We start from the raw sequence: 20,692 nt of genomic DNA on the forward strand, positions 1-20,692 counted from the left end.
GCTGTCTCTATGAATTTGACTACTCTAGGAACCTCATGTAAATGGACTGACTCATAATATTTGTCCTTTTGTGACTGGCTTATTTCACTTAGCATAATGTCCTCAAGGTTTGTCTGTGGTGTAGCATATGTCAGAATTTCCTTCCTTTTTAAGCTTGAATAATATTTCATTGTATGGATGGACCATATTTGTTTATCCATTTATTCTTCATTGGACACTTGGATTGCTTCCACCTTTTGGCCATTGTGAATAATACTGCTCTGAACATGGCTGTACAAATATCTGTTCGAATCCCTGCACCCATTTTTTTGGGGGGTGTGTACCCAAGAGTGGGATTGCTGAATCATGTGGCCATCCTGTGTTTAATTTTTTGAGGAATCTCCACACTGTTTTCCACAGCGGCTGCACATTCCCGCCAACAGTGCACAGAGGTTCCAATTTTTTCACATCCTCACCAGTACTTTTTATTTTATGACTTTTTGATTATAGCCATCCTTGTGGGTGTGAGGTGGTATCTCATTGTGGTTTTGATTTGCATTTCCCTAATGATTAGTGATGTTGAACATCTTTTCATGCACATGTTGGCCATTTGTATATTTTCTTTGGAGAGATATCTATTTGGGTCCTTTGCCCATTTTATTTTTTTTAAATGTAAGTTTCAAGCATACAACATTGTAGTTCAACATCTGTGTACATTGCAGAGTGATCACCAACACAAGTCTAGTTACCGTCCATCACCATACAGTTGACCCTTTCACCCATTTTGTCCACCCCCAACCCCTTTTCCCTCTAGTAACCACTAATCTGTTCTCTGTATCTATGAGTTTTTATTTTATTTTGTTTGTTCTTTTTTTTTTTTTTTAGATTCCACATATGAGTGAAATCCTATGGTATTTGTTTTTTTCCATTTGACTTATTTGACATAGCATAACACTCTCATATCCATTTATGTTGTCTCAAATGGCAGGACTTCATTCTTTTTTATGGCTGAGTTGTAGTGTGTGTGTGTGTGTGTGTGTGTGTGTGTGTGTGTGTGTGTGTATAAATACATATGTATAAAACGATTTCTTTATCCATTCATCCATCAATGGACACTTAGTTTGTTCCCATATCTTGGCTATTGTAAATAGTGTGGAAATGAACATAAGCGTGCATATATCTTTTCTAATTAGTTTTTTTGTGTTACTTTGCCCATTTTTGAATTGAGTTGTTTTTTGCCGTTGAGGTTTAGGAGTTCCATATATATTCTGGATACTAATCCCTTATCAGATACATGATTTGCAAATATTTTCTCACGTTCCATGGGAATGGGACCTTTTCACTCTGTTGATGGTGTCCTTTGATACACAAATGTTTTCAATTTTGACAAAGTCCAATTTATATATATTTTTCTTTTGTTGACTGTCTTTTTGGTGTCACAGCCAAGAAGTCATTGCCAAATCTAATGTTTTGAAGCTTTTCCTCTGTTTTCTTCTGAGCTTCTATAGTTTTAGTTACATAGTTAAAGTTTTATAGTTTTAGCTTTAGGTCTGGATCCATGTTGAGTTAATTTCTATATATGGTATAAGGTATTGGTTTAGTCTTTTGCATGTGGAGATCCAGTTTTCCCAGCACCATTTGTTGAAAAAAGTGTCCTTTCCTTTTTGAATGGTCTTGGCACCCTTGTCAAAAATCATTTGACCATATATGTGAGAGTTTATTTCTGGACTCTGTATTCTATTCTGTTAGTGTTATATGTCTTTATGTCAGTACCACACTGTCTTGGTTGCTGTAGTTTTGTGGTAAGTTTAGAGATTGGGAAAGCATGAGTCCTCCAACTTTGTTCTTCTTTTTAAAGATGGTCTTGGCTATTTGGGATCCCTTGAGATTCCATATGAACTTTACAGTGGATTTTTCTATTTCTGCCAAAAATGTTGTTGGGATTTTTTTTTTTTTTTTGGCCACGCTGTGCGGCATGCAGGATCTTACCCCAACCAGGGGTCGAAACCTGTGCCCCCTGCAGTGGGAGAGCAGAGTCTTAACCCGTGGACTGCCAGGGAAGCCCCTGTTGTTGGGATTTTGATAGGGATTGCATTGTCTCTGTAGGTTGCTTTGGGTATTGTTGCCATCCTAACAGTATGAAGTTCTGCTCCTCTCCTGCCAGCTGTGTGACCCTGGGCAAACACATAACTGACCCCTGTCAGTTTTCCCATCACCGCTCCTAAGATGTGCTGTAGAGGGGGTTAACCATCTCAGTGTGTGAACAGCCCTTAAGACTGTACCTGCACACAGTTGGTGCCCTGTGGAGGGAATCACATCTGCTGACTGCCCTGAAGAGCTACTGACATAGAGGGGAGAAGAGGTTACTGGAGGGTGGGGCCAAGCTGGGAGGGCTGCCTGGAGGCGGAGAGCTCTGTGGTGGGACAGGAGGTGGGTAGGGAGCAACAGCGTCTTTGGGAGAAGGAGGAACAGCATGTCCTGAGGCACAGAGACCTGGCAGGGGATTGTCTGGGGCACGACTGTGGGGCGAGGGGAATCTGGGGGCTCAGGAGCTGTGGAGGAGAGGTGACCGCCAGGCCGGCCACGGCGGGAAGGCCCGAGGGAAGAAAGGGACCACCCCCGGGTTTCTGGCTGCCACATGGGGAAGATCACGGTGTCATCTGCCAGGGCCAGGAGGAGCGGGGGTGTGGAGTGGAGGACTTGGGAGGACAAGAGCCTCGTGAGGGGCTGCTGAGATGGAGGAGGTTCCTGTGAGCGTGACGGAGAGCGTTCCGAGCACAGGGCCAGGTGGCACACAGGAGTTGCTGGCTGACTTGGCATCCGGGGCTGCCCTAGAAGGGGTGACACGTGAGAAGCAGAGGGCTGAGTCCTTAAGAGAGCTGTGTTGGAGGGTGCTGGGAGGGGAGCGAAGTAATGGGGAGAGAGGGGGTTTCCCTCACAAGGGTAGCCACGGGCACCAGGCTGGAGGGGCACCCCCGGTCGACAAAGGCATGACCAGCAGTGCCTGCTCTGAGCCTTCATGGTGCTTGGAGGTGCAGGGCTACAGCTGCGTCTGGAGCAGTGGGTGCCCGATGGGGCATGGGGGGAGCCATGTTGGGCCCTGTGGTGCCCCGAGTGAGGTTCGCCTGGGGGGGCGGGCGAGGGTGCACCTGGCAGAGGGCACAGCAGCTGCAGAGGCTTGGCGTGGCGGGGTGGGGGTTGCCTGTGAGAAGGTGGGGACCAAGGGGACAGGATCCTGAGAGCGCCTGTCCTGCCCTCACGCTCCTGCGGGCACGTGGGACTTCATCCTGAGGGTGGTGGCAGGAAGCCTGCAGTGAGGGGCACAGCCGCTGGAGCAGGGGAGCAGACCCTGCCTTGGGGTCTGGATGGGAAGGAGGGAGACATTGGGAGGAAGGCTGGCCAGCACCTGCATGGGGACAAGAGAGGGACAGATAGAGCCTGGGGACCAGCCAGGGGCCATGGATGATAATTGGGATGAGCCGGTGTGCTTGTCAACACCCTCCTGGGACCTGCTGGAAAGTTGGAAGTGCACCCAGGGGTGCTGCCTAGGTGCGCTTGGTCCCTGGGACAGGTGGGTCTCCAGGTCCCGTCTGCCCTGGGTGGTTTTCCTTGTGCCTGCACAGCCACTCATCTGTCCAGGTGTCGCATTGGGCCCCATCCTGGAAGGTGGCTGAGTTCAGGGGCCTAATCTCCACCTGCCCTGTGCCCTGCCTGCCGTGGATGGGCCGTCTGCTCCCCCATCGCCAGCGCGACACTGGCTCCTCTGTCCACCTCCTCCGAGCATGGGAACTCTGTGCGAGGGAAGGCAGCCTAGGTCACTGGCTTTAATCCTTCTCGTAGCTTCCCATCACACTCACAGTGAGATCCCGCGAGGCTCTGCGCCCTCCTCCCCCAGCTCCTTGTTCACTCATGGGTGGCCTGGCCTGCCCCCATGTCCCCCTCCGCCTCTCATGCTCACTCTGACCCTAGGGCCTTTGCACTCACTGGGCCGCCTGCCTGGAGTGCTTTACCCAGCTCCAGTGTCACCTCCTTTGCCACCTGCTCCCCCACCCCCGACCCCCTTTCCTGCTTGTTTTCTGCATAGCCCCTCTCACTCAGAAATCCTCAGCCTCCACCCAGCCCGGAACCTGGAGCGCCCCAGGACCTCTTTATGCTGGTGGGTAAGCACGTGAGCCACAGAGCTCGTCCCCGACCCTGCTGGTTTCCCTGCCAGCCTCCTTTCCAGCACCCCCAGGTGACGGGCGGCTCCCCGTGTCTCCAACTGCCTGCTTGGGCCTCCTGTCCTGCTGGCCCTAGGCAATACCTAGTGGACCCTCCCTGGAGGGCACTAGCCCCGCCGGCTGGGCCAGACATACAGGGTTTTCTGGGACTGCTGGAGGGTAAAGACAGGAGCCAGTGAGGGTGGCAGGGCTCCTGGGCTGTGTTGAGCGGTTCCCTCAGGTGGGGGCTCTGGGTGGCAGTGTAGTGTGTCTCCCCAAGGAACCCCTGGCTCTTGAGCCAGCCTGGGCCTGGGCCTGACTGCTGACCCCTTGACTTTGCTTTGTCCCCTCCCCAGGGCTTTGCAGACCTCTTGGTGTCCACTCTGGCTGGGGCTGCTCATGGTTAAATGCTGGACAGGCAGCAGTGGATTTCTTTGGGGTTTGGCTCAGGGTGAGACCTGCATTCTGGGCCTCGCTTGGCCCACATGCAGCATCCTAGCTCTGTACCTTCTTGTCCCACTTGGCCTGCTTCTGGGGGTGGGGTGGGGGCTTCCTCCCTCCAGGCCTTGGGTCGGTCCACACAGCTGCTGAGCTGGAGGGAGGGGCAGCGGGGACAAGCTGGGCTTGGCAGCCCTGGGTCTGCAGCCAGCTGGGTGACCTCAGGCCTGCCGGCCCTCTTGGAACCCAGACTCACACATGGGGCATGAGGGGACCTGTGCAGCCCTCTCGTCTCAGTGCGGGGAATGTGGCCCTGCGCTGGCTGATAATAAATCACGAGCCAAGAATCCAGGCCCCAAGTTGTTGGCACTTTTAGTGTTACAGGAGGAGCCAGCAATTCTGATGTTTAAGTTAATTTCAAAAAAATTTAGAAGTTGGCCACTAGTTTGCATTTTTCAAAATGCTTCTTAGACCTCAAGAAGGCCACAGCTGCGGCCTCGGTGCTCCTGCCTGCCAGATCACAGGCTCTGACGTGGACCGATGGACCCCAAGGCGCTGTGGGTTGGCAGTGCGTGGGTGGCTCCTCCTGGGGTGGGTGCCTGGCAGGTTGACCCTGGGCTGCCTCAAGAGGGGATGTGCCATGGCCAAGAAGCCACGTGGCAGTCTGTGTTCCTCTTCTGCGTACACATGTGGTGCCGTGGTGGCTTCCCAGTTAGATGACACTGCTCTGAGGGCAGGGACGTGGTCCTTTGCGACCGTCCCCCACCCACACCATTGTCTTGCGGGCGGGGGCTCAGGACAGGTCACTCCAGGTCTCACCCACCGCTCACCTCCATGCTGACGTGCACTTTGCGCTTGGCCAGAATCTTGGGAATGCTTTTCATTTCTCTTACATGTTGTTTTATTGTGGTAAAAGTCACATAACATAAAATTTACCATTTCAAAGTGCACAGTTCAGTGGTATTTAGCACATTCACAAAGTTGTGCAACCATCACCTCTATCTAGTTCTAGAACATTTCCATCACCCCCAAAGGAGACCCGTCCCCATGAGCAGTCACTCCCCAACTCCCTCCTTCCCCTCATACCCTGGCAGCCACTAGTCTGCTTTCTGTTTCTATGGATTTGCCTTTTCTGGACATTTCGTATGAATGGGATCACACATTATGTGGCCTTTTGTGTCTGGCTTCTGTCATGTTTTCTTTTTTAAATTTATTTTTTATTGAGGTAACATTGGTTTATAACTATGTAAGTTTAATGTGTACAACATTATGTTTCTACTTCTGCCTTCCCTACAGTGTGCTCACTGTCAAAAATTTAGTTACCTGGGCTTCCCTGGTGGCGCAGTGGTTGAGAGTCCGCCTGCCGATGCGGGGGACACAGGTTCGTGCCCCGGTCCGGGAAGATCCCACATGCCGCGGAGCGGCTGGGCCCGTGAGCCATGGCCGCTGAGCCTGCGCGTCCAGAGCCTGTGCTCCGCAACGGGAGAGGCCACAACAGTGAGAGGCCCGCGTACAGAAAAAAAAAAAAAAAAAAATTTAGTTACCATCCGACAGTTGGTCCCCTTTACCCATTCCACCCTCTCTGCCCCCCCGACTCCTTCCCCTCTGGTAACCACTACTCTGTTCTCTGTATCTACATGTTTGTTTTTGTTTGGTTTGGTTATTTACTTATTTATTTACTATTTCACATACAAGTGAAATCATAGGGTATTTGTCTTTCTCCATCTGACTTATTTCACTTAGCCTAATATCCTCAAGTTGCATCCATGTTGTTGCAAATGACAAAATGTCATTCTTTTTTATGGCTGAGTAGTATTCTGTTGTATACATGCACCACCTCTGTTTTTTTTTTTTTAAGAGGGGACTTTTTAAAAAATTTAATTTATTTTATTGTTGTTTTTTTTTTGCAGTACGCGGGCCTCTCACTGTTGTGGCCTCTCCCGTCGCGGAGCACAGGCTCCGGACGCGCAGGCTCAGCAGCCATGGCTCACGGGCCCAGCTGCTCCGTGGCATGTAGGATCTTCCCGGACCGGGGCACGAGCCCGTGTCCCCTGCATCAGCAGGCAGACTCTCAACCACTGCGCCACCAGGGAAGCCCTAAAAAATTTAATTTATTTTAAACCAAACAAAGCTTTTTAAAAAAAATTAATTAATTAATTATTTTTTGGCTTCATTGGGTCTTCATTGCTGCATGTGGGCTTTCTTTAGTTGCAGCAAGTGGGGCTACTCTTCACTGCGGTACGTGGGCTTCTCATTGCGGTGGCTTCTGTTGTTGCAGGGTACGGGCTGTAGGAGCGTGGGCTTCAGTGGTTGTGGCATATGGGCTCAGTAGTGTGGCACACGGGCTTAGTTAGTCCGCGGCATGTGGGATCTTCCCAGACCAGGGCTTGAACCCATGTCCCCAGCATTGGCAGGCGGATTCTTTTATTTTTTAAATTTATTTATTATTTTTGGCTGTGTTGGGTCTTCGTTGCTGTGCGTGGGCTTTCTCTAGTTGCGGCGAGCTGGGGCTACTCTTTGTTGTGGTGCGCGGGCTTCTCATTGTGGTGGCTTCTCTTGTTGTGGAGCACGGGCTCTAGGCACGCAGGCTTCAGTAGATGCAGCGTGTGGGCGCAGTAGTTGTGGCGCATGGGCTTAGCTGCTCCGTGGCATGTGCGATCTTCCCGGACCAGGGCTTGAACCCGTGTCCCCTGCATTGGCAGGTGGATTCTTAACCACTGCGCCACCAGGGAAGCCCTCTATTCTTAATTTTTTTTAGGAACCTCCATACTGTTTTCCATAGTGGCTGCACCAACTTAACATTCCCACCAGCAGTGCACGAGGGTTCCCTTTTGCCCACGTCCTCACCAACACTTGTTATTTCTTGCCTTTTTGATAATAACCATTCTAACAGGCGTGAGTTGATAATCTCATTGTGGTTTTGCATTTCCCTAATAATTAGTGATGCTGAACATCTTTTCATGGCCTGTTGGTCATCTGTGTGTCTTCTTTGGAGAAATGTCTATTCTGCTCCCCTGCCCATTTTTAAATTGGGTTTTTTGTTGTTGTTGTTGAGCTATATGAGTTCTTTATATATTTCGGATATTAACCCCTTATCAGATATATGTTTTGCAAATATCTTCTCCCATCGGCAGGTCGTCTTTTCATTTTGTGGATGGTTTCCTTTGCTGTGCAGAAGCTTTTTAGTTTACTGTAGTCCCTTTTGTTTATTTTTGCTTCTTTCCTTGCCTATCTAGAGACATACTAGAAAAATATTGCTAAGACTGATGTCACAGAGTGCACTGCCTGTATTTTCTTCCAGTAATTTTATGGTTTCAGGTCTTACAGTTAAGTCTTTAATAAATTTTGAGTTGATTTTTGTGTATGGTGTGAGTTGGTGGTCTAGTTTCATTTTTTTGCACATGGCTGTCCAGTTTTCCCAGCACCATTTATGGAAGAGACCGTCCTTTCTCCATTGTATGTTCTTTACTCCTTTGTCGTAAATTAATTATTTGTATATGTGAGGGTTTAATTCTGGGCTCTCAATTCTGTTCCATTGAACTTTGTAGCTATCTTTATGCCAGTACCATAGCATGACATTTTCGAGATTCATCCATGTTGTAGCATATATCAGTGCTTCATCCCTTTTTATATTCCATTGTATGGATGGATCGAGTTTGTTTATCCATTCATTAGTCAGTGGACATGGGTGTTGTTTCCACCTTTTGGTGACTGACTTGTGCTGCTATGAACATGGTTGTACAGGTTTCTGTTTGAACACCTGAGCTCTGTTCTTTAGGTCTGTAACCTAGGAGTGGAATTGCTGGGTCATGTGGTAATTCTGTGTTTCACTTTTCAAGGACCCACCAGACCATCTTCCAAGAGCCAGCTGGTTTTGCAAACAACCCTTTCCATGTTCTGTGTTGAATCCCAGCTTGGGAGCTGGGGCTTTGTGCCCATTTACTGGTCCTTCACCTCCCCTCCCCACTCACTCCCAATTTTATTAGGATTGTCTTATTTTATATTGTGGAGGTTTGAGTTGTTTGCACACGGTCCTGTAACAGTGAGGCTCACCGCTGGTTGCTTCTAGCTCAATGTCTGGGGGCTCGATGCAGGCTGGGATTCCTGCCCTGGTCCATCTGGAATGTTCCATTTATATGCGAAGACGTGAAGGCACAGGGATGTTGCATAACACGCCCAGGCACAGAGCCCCAAGGTGTAGGCCAGAGCAGGGAACCCCTTTGTGCACACCTAACTGCATGCCCAAGGAGGTGCCCCTGGATGCCTGTGCAGTGGCTGCCAGCAAGTCCCCCGCCTTGCTGTGCCCTGTACCCACACAGTCCACTCCCTGCCCCGGCAGCTTGGCCTGCGAGTGTGGAAACCCACCCTGCCTCCTGTGGGCAGCCTGTACTGGACTCCTTCCCTCACTCCCAGGCCCACCCAGAGGCAGCAGAGTGGCAGTGCTCACTGGGGCCCATGCAGTCCCCCCAGTGGCCTCCAGTGTGACACCAGGCAAGCGACACACACCCAGGAAGACTGAGGAGCAGGGGGTCAAGGGCGCTCCAGAAATCACTGGGAATCATATTGGCTCTATTTCTGGGAAGATGGCATTGTGCGTGTACAGACGTGGTGGGGTCTGGGCAGCCTCACAGTATGGACCTGGAACATATTTGCAGAAAAACTGATGCTCTGTGAACAAACAGGAATAGCCTCCCATCCACTGGTGTTACTGCTGGTAGGCCTGTACCACGCTCACCAGAAGGGTCTCTGCAGAGCTTTTGTATTTCAGGATGGTGGGTTAGGGATTGGGATGTTATCCCCACATCTGGAGGGGTGGAGATGACCTCGGGGGCGTCCCCGCTCTGGCTGCATCCTGTTGCCTGCACCTCCATGCTTCCCTCACCACCTTTCCAGGGCCCTTCCTGCTACCGCTGGGCTCTGGTGCCACTGCACCCAGCTGGAGGGCGATTTTGGGGAGGGCCCCCGAGAGTCTTCAGGGACAGTTCAAGCACTGTGTTTATTAGTTTCCTGGAGCTGCCACAACAAATGACCACAAGCCTAGTGGCTTAAAACAACAAGAATTTATTGTTTCATAGTTCTGGAGGCCAGAAGTCCAAAATCAAGATGCTGCCAGGCTTGGTTCCTTCTTTGGGCTCTAGAGGAGGATCCTTCTTTGCCTCTTCACTCTGGGGGTGTCTCTGAGAGATGCACTTCCGGGTGGGAGGGGTGTGAGCGTGTGCACCAGTGAGTGAGCACACGTACGTGTGGATGGGTGTGCACACACGAGTGTGTGGGTGAGTGTGTGCATGCGCGTGCGTGTGCATTCAGTACTGGGTGTGTGTGAGCACATTCGTGTGAGTGTGTGTGCCCAGACATGCATGCCTGCCTCTGCACACACATGCGAGCGAGATGTGTGCGTCTCGCCTGTGATGTCTGTGCAGCCTCTCTGTGAGGATGGCGGGCGCTGGGTTGGAAGTCAGAATTTGGAGAGCTTCGAGGGAATCTTGACAAGCGTGAGACGGGGGCTGAGAAGAGGCTGCTAGACTGGGGAGTCAGGGTCCAAGTGGACTTCAGTCAGGAGCCAAGGTGAGGGCTCCTCCCCCTTATCGGTCTCTGGGCAGTGGCCCTCGGGGTCAAGTGTGCCCTGGAGCCCGGCTCTGTCTTCTTGGCGGCCCATGAAGAGGATCGGGGTTGCATTCCCACACCGCATGCTGGGGTGGATTCACTGCGGGCTGGCACAGCCCAGTGGCCAGGTCCTCCCCTCCTCATCAGCAGCCCCACTTGACCCCAGGGGGCTCGGAGGCCTTCAGATGCTGCTCCCATCCTCCCGGGCCCAGGGGAGGAGGCAGGCCCGAGTGCTGGGCAGGGAGCAGATCAGGGCTTCTCGGAGGAGGGGGCTTGGCATGGGACCCCCAGGTCGGGATGCAGCTGTTCCCAGAACTGGGGGGAGCGTGGGCAGGAGGAGGGGACGCACAGACAGAGGTTCTGGGGGGAGAGGGACTCGGCCACCTCGGGGCCGAGTGACAGGGCAGGGGGGCAAGGGAGAAGATGACAGGCACAGCCAGCCCCCCGGGGTCGGGTTCGATTTTCACTGATTGATTGATTATTGAGGTGAATTCCATGTAACATAAAAATAACCGTTTAAAGAGAACAGTTGAATGGCACTTAGTATGTTTACAATGTTGTGTGACCACCACCACTATCTAGTTCCAAAATATTCCCACCCCCCACAAGAGGAAACCCCAGGCCCGTGAGCAGTCACTTCCCACCCCCTCCCCCAGCCCCTGGCAACCACTAGTCTGCTGTCTGTCTCTGTGGATTTACTTGTTCTGGACATTTCACTTAAATGGAGCCATACAGCATGTGGCCTTTGGTGTCTGGCCGCTTTCACTTGGCATGATGGTTTTGAGGTTCACCCGCATTGTAGCGTGTGTCAGCGCTTTGTTCCTTTTATGGCTGAGTGATGTTCCATTGTGTGAATGGACCATGTTTTGTTTATCCATTTTCCCATCAATGGCCACTTGGGTTGTCTCCACCTTTTTGGCTGCTGTGAACACGCGTGTGCAAGTGTCAGCGTGGACGTAGGTCTTCACTTCACTGGGGCACGTACCAAGGAGTGGAACCGCTACATCCTGAGGTAACTCTTTTTAACTTGTTCAGGAACTGCCGAAGTGGGGTTGGCTTTGATTTTAAATAGGATAGCAACCTACTGGTGTGTTTAAAAGAGGAGCGTGACACAATTTGAACTTAATTAAAGAAGGAAAGAAAGGCTTTCCTGGCAGTGGTGTGCGGAGACGGCTTCGGGCAGGGGGATCGGGGAGGAGGTTATGTGGGCATCCTGGTGCAAGATGACCCAGGCTGGGAATGTGGACGGGGCACACAGGGGCCCTGGAGGGGGAGCCACTGGGAGTTGCTCACAGAAACAACAAGGGGAAGAGGGAAAGGGGAAGCTGTGGGATGCTCCCCTGCCTGCCCCTGCCTCTTCGGCCCTGCATTGAGGCCCTCTCCAGCCCGGCCCGGCCCCCTCTCTGGCCTCACCTTCTCATGGCTTCCTCGCCATGTCACCCTGCCCAGCTGCTCATCCCCACAAGCCCTTGGCATTCACCTTTCTCAGCCCTTGTCTTTGCTTTCTTTTCCTTGGGGGGCGGGGGGCGTGGCCCCGGGCTGGTGACGGTTCCTGGGACATGTCCACTGGACACGACAGTTCCGAGTGGGGCCCGCCCTGCCAGGCCAACTGTGGTCTGAGGGCAGTGAGGCAGCCCTAGGGCTGACCCTGCCCATCCCCATGCCCGGAGCAGGTGCCACCCAGGGCCCCGCTGGGGGCTGGCGGTCTTAGGGGCTCAGGCAGGGCTGTGAGAGTGCCTGAGGGGCACAGGGTGGGCCTGGGCAGGCCCGGGATCCTGCCTCCCAGACCACAAAACAGCGTGCAATGTTAATATGTAACTCCAGAGTTGTGCTATGTCTGAAAAATGGAGCATAAAAGCTATTTTGGGCCCGTGGTAATGAGGGCATCTCGCTTTTGTCTTATCTTCCCGTGGCCCCTTCCATCCTAGGGGGAGGCAGCATTGAAGGAGCCACTCGCGAGAAGCGGTTTCAACCAGAACCTGAGTTCTGTGTGGAGGCCGTTTTCAAAAGTCATTTGTTTGGCATCGGCCCGAAGCAGCTGCTGGCAGACTGCCCCACGGCGCCGGGGATCCTGGAGGCCGGCAGGTGCTGACCCCTAGGGCGTGCAGAAGGCTGTGCTCCCTGCTGCATCTGGCACCTGTCAGAAACTCAGTCTGATGTTTTCAAGGTGGGCCAGGCAGAGGGAGGCGCGGGACCCATCACGGCCCGTCTGAGTCCGGCTCCCTCTCCATGCCGGGGCCAAGGGGCGGGTTGCTGGGAGGCAGCCCCGGTTTCTGGTGACCGGCATCCCAGCTGGTGGTTTGTGTTCTCCAGTTGGTGATGAGATTTAAAATTAAACTGCAGAGGGTCCATTCTTTCGGCTGTAAACAGAGACACGTGTTCACACGTTCCCGAAGTGGTGTGTGTTCGGGGTAGAGGTGGAGAAACTATGAGTTTCAGAGTCCCCCGCCTCTCCCCGTGTACAGCACGCACGCACGTGTAAGTCCTCAGGCCCGTCTTGGTGTCCTGTGGCTGCTGTAACAAATGACCATGAACTGGGTGACTTAACAGCAGAAATACATCTCCTCTCACGGTTCTGGAGGCCAGAAGTCCCAAGCAAGGTGTGGCAGGGCTGTGCTCCTTCCGAAGGCTCTTGGGGAGGATCCCTCCTGGCCTCTTCCAGCTTCTGGTGCCTCCAGATGTTCCTTGGATTGTGGCCGCATCATCCCAGTCTCTGCCTCTGTCTCCACGTGGCCTTCTCCCTTGTGTGTCTGTGTCACTTCTCATCTTCTAAAGACACCAGTCATTGGACTGGAGCCCACCCTACTACGGTATGACCTCGCTTTAACTAATGATATCTGCAAAGACACCGTCTCCAAATAAGGTCAGATTTCCTGGTACCGGAGGTTAGGACGTGGATGTATATTTTCGGGGGACACAATTCAACCCACAACAGACCCTCCACCAAGCAGGTCCACTGGCCCTCAGTGAGGCCCTAGCTCCCTGAGAGGTGCAGTGATTTGCCCTGCCTTCGCTCAAGCACATGGGGGCACAGCCTAGTGTGAGTGGGGTCTTCACTGGGCACAGAGCCGGGGGTTTGTGGACGTGCACTGCGGGCCCCTGGTGTCCCTGCCTAGGCTTGCTGCCTCCCAGGCACCCCGCAGTGCTCCCCTGTGAGAATCATTCCGACCCCTCCTCCGTCCGGCTGGGGAGGCACTCCCAGCCCCATGCTGCAGATGAGAAAATTGAGGCCAAGAGGTTACAGATTTGCCTATGGTCCCTTGGCTGGAGAGCAGCAGTCCAGGGGTTTGGGAAGTAGGAGGGTGGGCACAGACACAGGCTGTCAGCCTTACAGAAACCCTGGTGGAGTAGGTTGAATGGTGTCCCCCAAACATGTATGTCCAAGTCCTAACCCCTGGAACATGTGACTGTGACCCTTGGAAAAAGGGTCTTTGGAGGTGTGACTAAGTCAAAGATCTTGAGATGAGATTGTCCTGGAGTTGGGTGGGCCCTGAATCCAGTGATTGGTGTCCTTCTAAGAAGGCCGTGTGAGGGTAGAAGCAGAGATTGGCGTGATGGAGCCATAAGGCAAGGAACACCAAGGATTACCAGCAGCCACCAATGTTTAAATTGAGGTGAAATTCACATAACATAGAACCCACCATTTTTAAGTGAATAATTCAGTGACATTTAGTGCATTCACAATGTTGGACAACTGTCGTGTCTGTCTAGCTCTGGAACATTTTTATCATCCCCAAGGGAAAACCCGTCCCCATTAGCAGTCACTCCCTACACCCCCCCTGCAGCCCCTGGTGACTCCTAATCTGCTGTCTCTATGGATTTACCTGTTCTGGACATTTCATATAAGTGGAATCCTACACTGTGTGGCCTTTTGTGTCTGGCTTCTTTCACTCAGCCTGATGTTTTCGAGGTTCATCCACGTCGTATCCTGTGTCAGTGCTTCTTTCCTTTTTATGACTGATTAATATTCCATGGTATAGCTGGACCACATTTTTTCTATCCCTTCGTCCGTTTAGTTGTTTCTGCCTTTTGGCAGTCATGAACAGTCCATCCACGGTTTGTAAATGTGTTTACATATGACCTTCAGTCTCCCCACTTCTGTCTCTGTCCGCCGGTTCTAGCTGTGGGACTGTCCGACCTCTGGGGACATGTGGTGGCACCACCGTGAGGTTTAAAGTGTCAGAAGTTCATGCCTGTGGTGGGTTTGGGGCAATGTTTCCAGTAGTGGGCTTGGTACCTGCTGGACGGAGGACCTTGTGGGGAACTCTGGAAGGCCGGGGCATGTGCTCATCTGTTCGGTGTCTTTTGCCTCTGGCCCCTTTGTTTGAGGGCAGGGGGTGCCTAAGAGGGCTGTGTGACCTGGATGCTCAGAGGGGCCTGTTAGTGAGAGGGGTGTGGGGCCCTGATGGAACTAGACGGTCCCCAAGTAGCCTCTGTCCCCTCAGAGCCCCCAGAAGGCAGATCGTGAGTCAGTGCGTCAAGGGCGATGGCGTCCATTGTCGCCCAGTGGGAAGCATGGCAGTAATGTGGGTGCCCTGGTGGCCTCCTCAGGGCTCCGTTGTCCACTTTGCAAGGTGAGAGGCCGAGATGACGGAGCAGTGACAGCTATTAGGTCTTAGACTGAGGGAGTGGACATGTGGTCTGTAGTTCTTTGTGATTGCTGGAGTTCAACTTCGTTTTCAAGTTAAAAGAGGTAATAGGGCACCATCTGTGCGAGGGAGAGGGGTTCAGGACCCGCCCACCAGCCTCAGCTTCCCCTGGGAAGGGGAGATGGCTGCATCTGTCCTGGCTTGGGCGATCTGTGGGTATGAGCATCTTGGGGCTGCTGTAACAAGTACTACTGACTGGGGGGCTTCAAACAGCAGGACTTCATCCTCTCACAGCTTTGGAGGCCAGAAGTCCGAAATCAAGGTGTCGGCAGGGCCACGGCTCCCTCTGAAAATCGGGGGGCAGAGTCTTCCTTGCATCTTCCAGCTTCTGGGGGCTCCCCCGTTCCTTCATGTGTGACGGCATCACCTCAGTCTCTGCCTCATCTCCACGTGGCCTTCTCCCTGTGTGTGTCTCCTCTTCTGTCTCTTATAAGGACACTTGTCATTGGATTTAGGGCCCACCTGGATAACGCAGGAAGATTTCTCCATCCCAAGATACTTTCCTTAATTACACCTGTAAAGACCCTCTTTCCAAATAAGGTCAAAGTCACAGGTTTCTGGGGTGAGGATGTGGACTTAAGTTTTTAGGGACATAAGTGAACCCACTGCATGTGCCTGAGCTGACCCACATCAGGTGCTTGGTCAGCACCTGGTGGGATGTGGGAAGGTGCCGTTTAGGTCTTGCTGTCACCATCTTCATTGCCCTTGTCAGTTAGGGGCTTCTGACCCTGTCGCCCACCCAGCCCTGCCTTGTGTCACCCCAGCACGCCTGCTCTGTCCCTTCTACCTCCCATGCCCTTTTGGTGGGCCTGCCCGGAGCTGGGGATGCCTCTCCGCATCCCCCAGGTACACTGGGTGGACGTCTGTGACTCACTGTCTGCATGTGAGATCACGCTCCCACCACTCCCCAAGCCCCTTGGCCTGAGTGGGGGAAGCCTCCTCTCTGACCTCTGACCTCTGCGGGGCCTCTGCACCTCAAGCAGCCTCCCCTTCCCCTGCTCCATGCAGCTGGGGCGTCTCTCCCCATGGCCTCCAAGGGAGCCCCCCCTCCCTCACTGTCAGGATCATTGTGTTGGCCTGGTTTGGGGTTCACGTCAGTCTCTGGCCTGTGGAGGACGAATGTGGAGTGTTGGGTCCCCGCTTCAAGCCCAGGTCGCCCCAGTCACCCTGGTTATGCGGTTTGCCGTGACCCTTCCTTTGACCTGGAGTTCCTCCCGTGTCCCATGGGGCATTTCTGGGGCTGCCGGCCACCCTGCAGCCTGCACACTCCAGCTCCTGTTCCCACTTGGGGATGTCCCTGGAAAGGGGATAGCCCAGCCTTCTCCCAGGTCAGTCTGCGCCTGCACGGACCAACCACAGAGATGGTCCAGAAATTGCAACAGAAGGTGGGTTCCCCATCATCCACCTCCAGCCCTGGGGGCGGGCGTGTGTCCCCTGCTCTTCTCTGGAGGATCCTGCCATGCGGCTCGGGCTCCTCTCTCTGCAGCTCTGCGACGCTGCAGGAACATCCTTGTGCATAAATCTGCCTTTTGGACCCTCTTCCTCAAGAGAGCTTCCCAGAAGTGGGATTACAGGTCATAGGGCAGGAACATCGTTCAGGCTCCCAATGGATGCAGCCAAATGGCTCTGCAGACGCTGCCGGCCACCTGCCTCTCAGGGTCTGGGTCATTTCCTCTGTAGCTGACGTGTGCTGGGCGGGTCTGTGTGCCGACCTGGCTTCACCCCTCAGCCCCTGGGTGACAGAGGAGGAAATGAAGGAGAGAGCACGGCCTGGGGGCCCCAGGGGCTGCAGGCAGGGTTGGGGCTTGAGCTTTCAGGTGTTGCCATTATGGGATGGTTCTTAGTGTGGGACTCGAGGGGACACAGGATTGGGTGACTCTGATGGGTTGAAGAGTGTCCCCCCTCCCCCAAGTTCATGTTTAACCAGAACCTGCGAATAGGACCTTATTTGGAAGTAGGGTCTTTGCAGATCTCATCAAGTCACCGTGAGGTCATCCTGGAATAGGGTGGGCCCTGAATCCAGTGCCTGGGGTCCTTACAAGAACACAACAGAGTCACATAGGGAGAAGGCCATGTGAAGACAGAGATAGAGATCGGGGTGACACATCTACAAGCCCAGGAACACCATGGACTGCCAAAAGCCACCTGCAGTCAGGAGAGAGGCCTGGGACAGATTCTCCCTCAGAGCCTCCCGAAGGGTCCAACCCCGCTCACACCTTGATTTCAGACTTCTGGTTTCCAGAACGGTGAGGGAATAAATTCCTGTTTTTTAAACCATGCAGTTTGTGATCATTTGTTACGGCAGCCCCAGGAAACTTGTATAGTGCCCCAGAGTGGGGGGTGGACATCGAGGGCCCTGGGGTCAGGGTTCCTGCTCCCACAGAAGCACCCTTCCCGCCGTGCCTCTCCATGTGACGAGGCTGCCAGGGGTCGGGAGTGTGCACTGTCCTGAACCACCACCCCACTCTTTTCTTTTCTTTTCTTTCCTTTTTTTTTTTTTGTTACTAGGCAAGGAACTTTATTAACCTGGTTCCAAACATTATTCCCAGGCTTCTCCAGCTTAACTAGCTACACAGAATGAATTGTGGGTAAGCAAAACTGGGAAAGAACTGCAGCGTCTAAGGGGTTTGGACTTAAACATATCAGAGATCTAGATCTTATCAGCTCCAGAAATCAAGTAACGTTAGAACACAGTAATAGTAGAAATGGGCAGCTCCAAGTAACTTCTTCAAGCCTGATCTGCTTTCGAAGTTCACTTGATTATTCTGTTGGCCTCACTCTTGGAAGCCCCTCTGGCCTCGAGCCCCCCAGCCCTGGGGCCTCCCCCCGGAGCCTCCTGCTGGGCCCAGGCTGAGTAGCCCCCCTGGAGGCCGGGAGAGCTTCCTGAGGTCACAGGTGAAACCAGGTGCGTTTGGCTATTTGGAAGGGGCCTCACAGTGTGCGAGGCTCGGCCACGTGCCTTGGGGGAGGCTCAGCCACGCTGTGGGGACCTGCTGCCCAGACAGATGGGGTCAGGGCTGGCGCTTGTGTGCGGGTCATCCTGTGCCTGTGGGGCAGTCGGCCTCCTCTCCCATGGACGCCAGGCTGTGGAACAGGGGAGCAGCATCTCCAGTTGGCCCTGCTGGCAGCACTGGGCTTTGCCTTTGGGCTTGCAAAGCATGGCTCCCCTGCTTCCCACTTGGGGCCCCTCACACCTCTCTAGGACCTGTCAGGGCTTGTGTAGGGCAGGGGTAGGAGAGCAAACACTGGGCCCTCCTGGCCTGCTGCACACACCCTCCCCGCTGACTCCCACCCTCTGAACCTGACGGTGACGGGCTGTGTCCCTGCAGTCAGTATGTGGTGAAGGGGTTGGGGGCAGTCACGTTGCTGAGGCCCCTGCTCACTTGATCCCACCCCAGCCTGCTGGGATGCGGTGCCCAGGTGCAGGCCAGAGGGAGGTGTGCAGCTCCGGCGGAGCTTTGTGCCCAGTAAGACCCCGTGTCCCTGTTGTCCCACCTAGTGCAGCCCCCAGAACCTTGGGGTGGGATTGGCATAGTGTTGGGGAAGGGTGCCTTGAGGACCTTCCAGGGGCGTGTCTTGGGGGGCCCTTCTGCAGCTCCCAGGGTGCCGAGACCACCCTGCCTGGTGAGTCCACTATGGTGTCACCAGCCCCTGGGTCTCCAGCTGGGCGTTCACTGCCTCCCTGTGCTGTCACGGACTGGGCACCTGTGCTTCCCTCCCCACCACTCTGCAGTAACTGCCCATCAGAGCTGGCCTGACCTTGTCTTCCCTCTCTTCCTGGGCTTCCACTTCTGCCCCTAATCTGCCCTCTCCCTAGACCCTTACTTCTTCACCCTGGAGTATCACCTTGAGGGTCCCCATCATCGACCTTCTCCGATCATCCATTCTCAGGGCCCCCACCTCCCCCAAGCTTGGCTCTGAGTGGCCCTGCCTCCTCTCTGGGCCCCCAGAGTTAGCTTCCTAGGGCTCCTGTAGCAAAGTATCTTAAGCTGGGAGGCTTAAAACAACAAAAGTCTCTCCTGGGCATATATCCAGAAAAGATGAAAACGCTAATTTGAAAAGATACATGCACCCCAATGTTCGAAGCAGCACTATTTACAATAGCCAAGATACGGAAGCAACCCATGTGCCCATTAACAGATGATTGGATTAAGAAGATGTGGTATATTTATACAATGGAATACTACTCAGCCATAGAAAAGAATGAAGTAATGCCATTTGCAGCAATGTGGATGGACCTAGAGATTATCATACTAAGTGAAGTAAGCCAGAGAAAGATAAATACCATATGACATCACTTATATGTGGAGTCTAAAAAAATAATACAAATGAATTTACAAAGCAGAAATAGACTCACAGATATAGAAAACAAACTTCTGGTTACCAGAGGGGAGGGGGAGGGATAAATTAGGAGTTTGGGATTAACAGATACACACTACTATATATAAAATAGATAAACAGCGACTTCCCTGGTGGCGCAGTGGTTAAGAATCCACCTGCCAATGCAGGGGACACAGGTTTGAGCCCTGGTCCAGGAAGATCCCACATGTCGCAGAGCAACTAAGCCCGTGTGCCACAACTACTGAGCCTGCGCTCTAGAGCCCGTGAGCCACAACTGCTGAGCCCGTGAGCCACAACTGCTGAGCCCACGTGCCGCAACTACTGAAGCCTGCGCACCTAGAGCCCGTGCTCCGCAGAGGCCACCGCAATGAGAAGCCAGCACACCTGGATGAAGAGTAGCCCCCGCTCGCCGCAACTAGAGAAAGCCCATGCACAGCAACGAAGACCCAACTCAGCCAAAAAATAAAAAATAAAAAAATAAAATAAACAACAAGGACCTACTATACAGCACAGGGAACTATATTCAGTATCTTGTAATAACCTACAATGGAAAAGAATCTGAAAAAGAACAGCTGTATGTATATTTGTGTAACTGAATCACTTTGCTATACACCTGAAACTAACACAACATTGTAAATCAACTTTACTTCAATAACAAAGTTATTTTGGAAAAAAAAAGAATTTAATAACAATACAAGGATCAAAAAATACCAAACAGATTCAAAACAAAAACAAACAGAAAAAAAGAGAAAACCCCCCCCGGAAATCTACTCCCTCATAGTTCTGGAGACGAGAAGTCCCAGATCAGGGTGTGTGCAGGGTTGGATCCATCTGTGGCCTCTCAGGGGGAGTCTGTCCCAGGCCCCTCTCCCGGCTCTGGTGGCTCCTTGTAACCCTTGGCTGTAGCTGCATCCTCCGATCTCTGCCTTCACCTTCACACGGCCTTCTCCCTGTCTGTCTGTGTTCACTTCTTCGAAGAGCACTAGTCGTTGGATTTAGGGATCTCCCGAAATCCAGGATGACCTCATCTCAAGAGCCTGAACTCATCACAGCTGCAAAAACTATTTTCAAACAAGGTCATATCCTGAGGTGCAGCCCCTGTATAGTGGCTGAGCTGATTCACCCTGGGCTGTTCCTGCTCCTCTGTGCTGCCTTGCACGTGCCCCCACCCGGCCCCCCACCTGTGACCCTGGTGAACAGGCACATGACTTTGCATTTGGGCCACTGATTCTGGAAACGCCAGCCGTGATTGTCCACCCATCACATCTCTGTCTTCAGCAGCCCCGGAGCAGCACGCACCACTTGTCACCTCTGCCTCACTGACTCCCGGGACAGGTCCAGAGAAGAGCCTTCCTCACAGGCCACCCCACCCTGCACCTTGGGGGCTCCTGCTGGGAGAGTCCTGGGGTCCCTGGGCTTCACCTGGGCCTGGCTAGCTGTGGGTGTTCACAGAGGACTCAGGGTGTGGGGCGGTCTGGGCTT

General features: G+C 53.1%; 1 protein-coding gene across 11 annotated transcripts in view; it reads left to right on the forward strand.

Moving 5' to 3' along the window:
• CRTC1 (CREB regulated transcription coactivator 1) overlaps positions 1-20,692 on the forward strand; it is a 74,136-nt gene that overhangs the window by 15,038 nt on the left and 38,406 nt on the right. The window lies entirely within an intron of this gene.

This window comes from Mesoplodon densirostris, chromosome 3 (assembly GCF_025265405.1).
Source record: "Mesoplodon densirostris isolate mMesDen1 chromosome 3, mMesDen1 primary haplotype, whole genome shotgun sequence".
Taxonomy (NCBI): domain Eukaryota; kingdom Metazoa; phylum Chordata; class Mammalia; order Artiodactyla; family Ziphiidae; genus Mesoplodon; species Mesoplodon densirostris.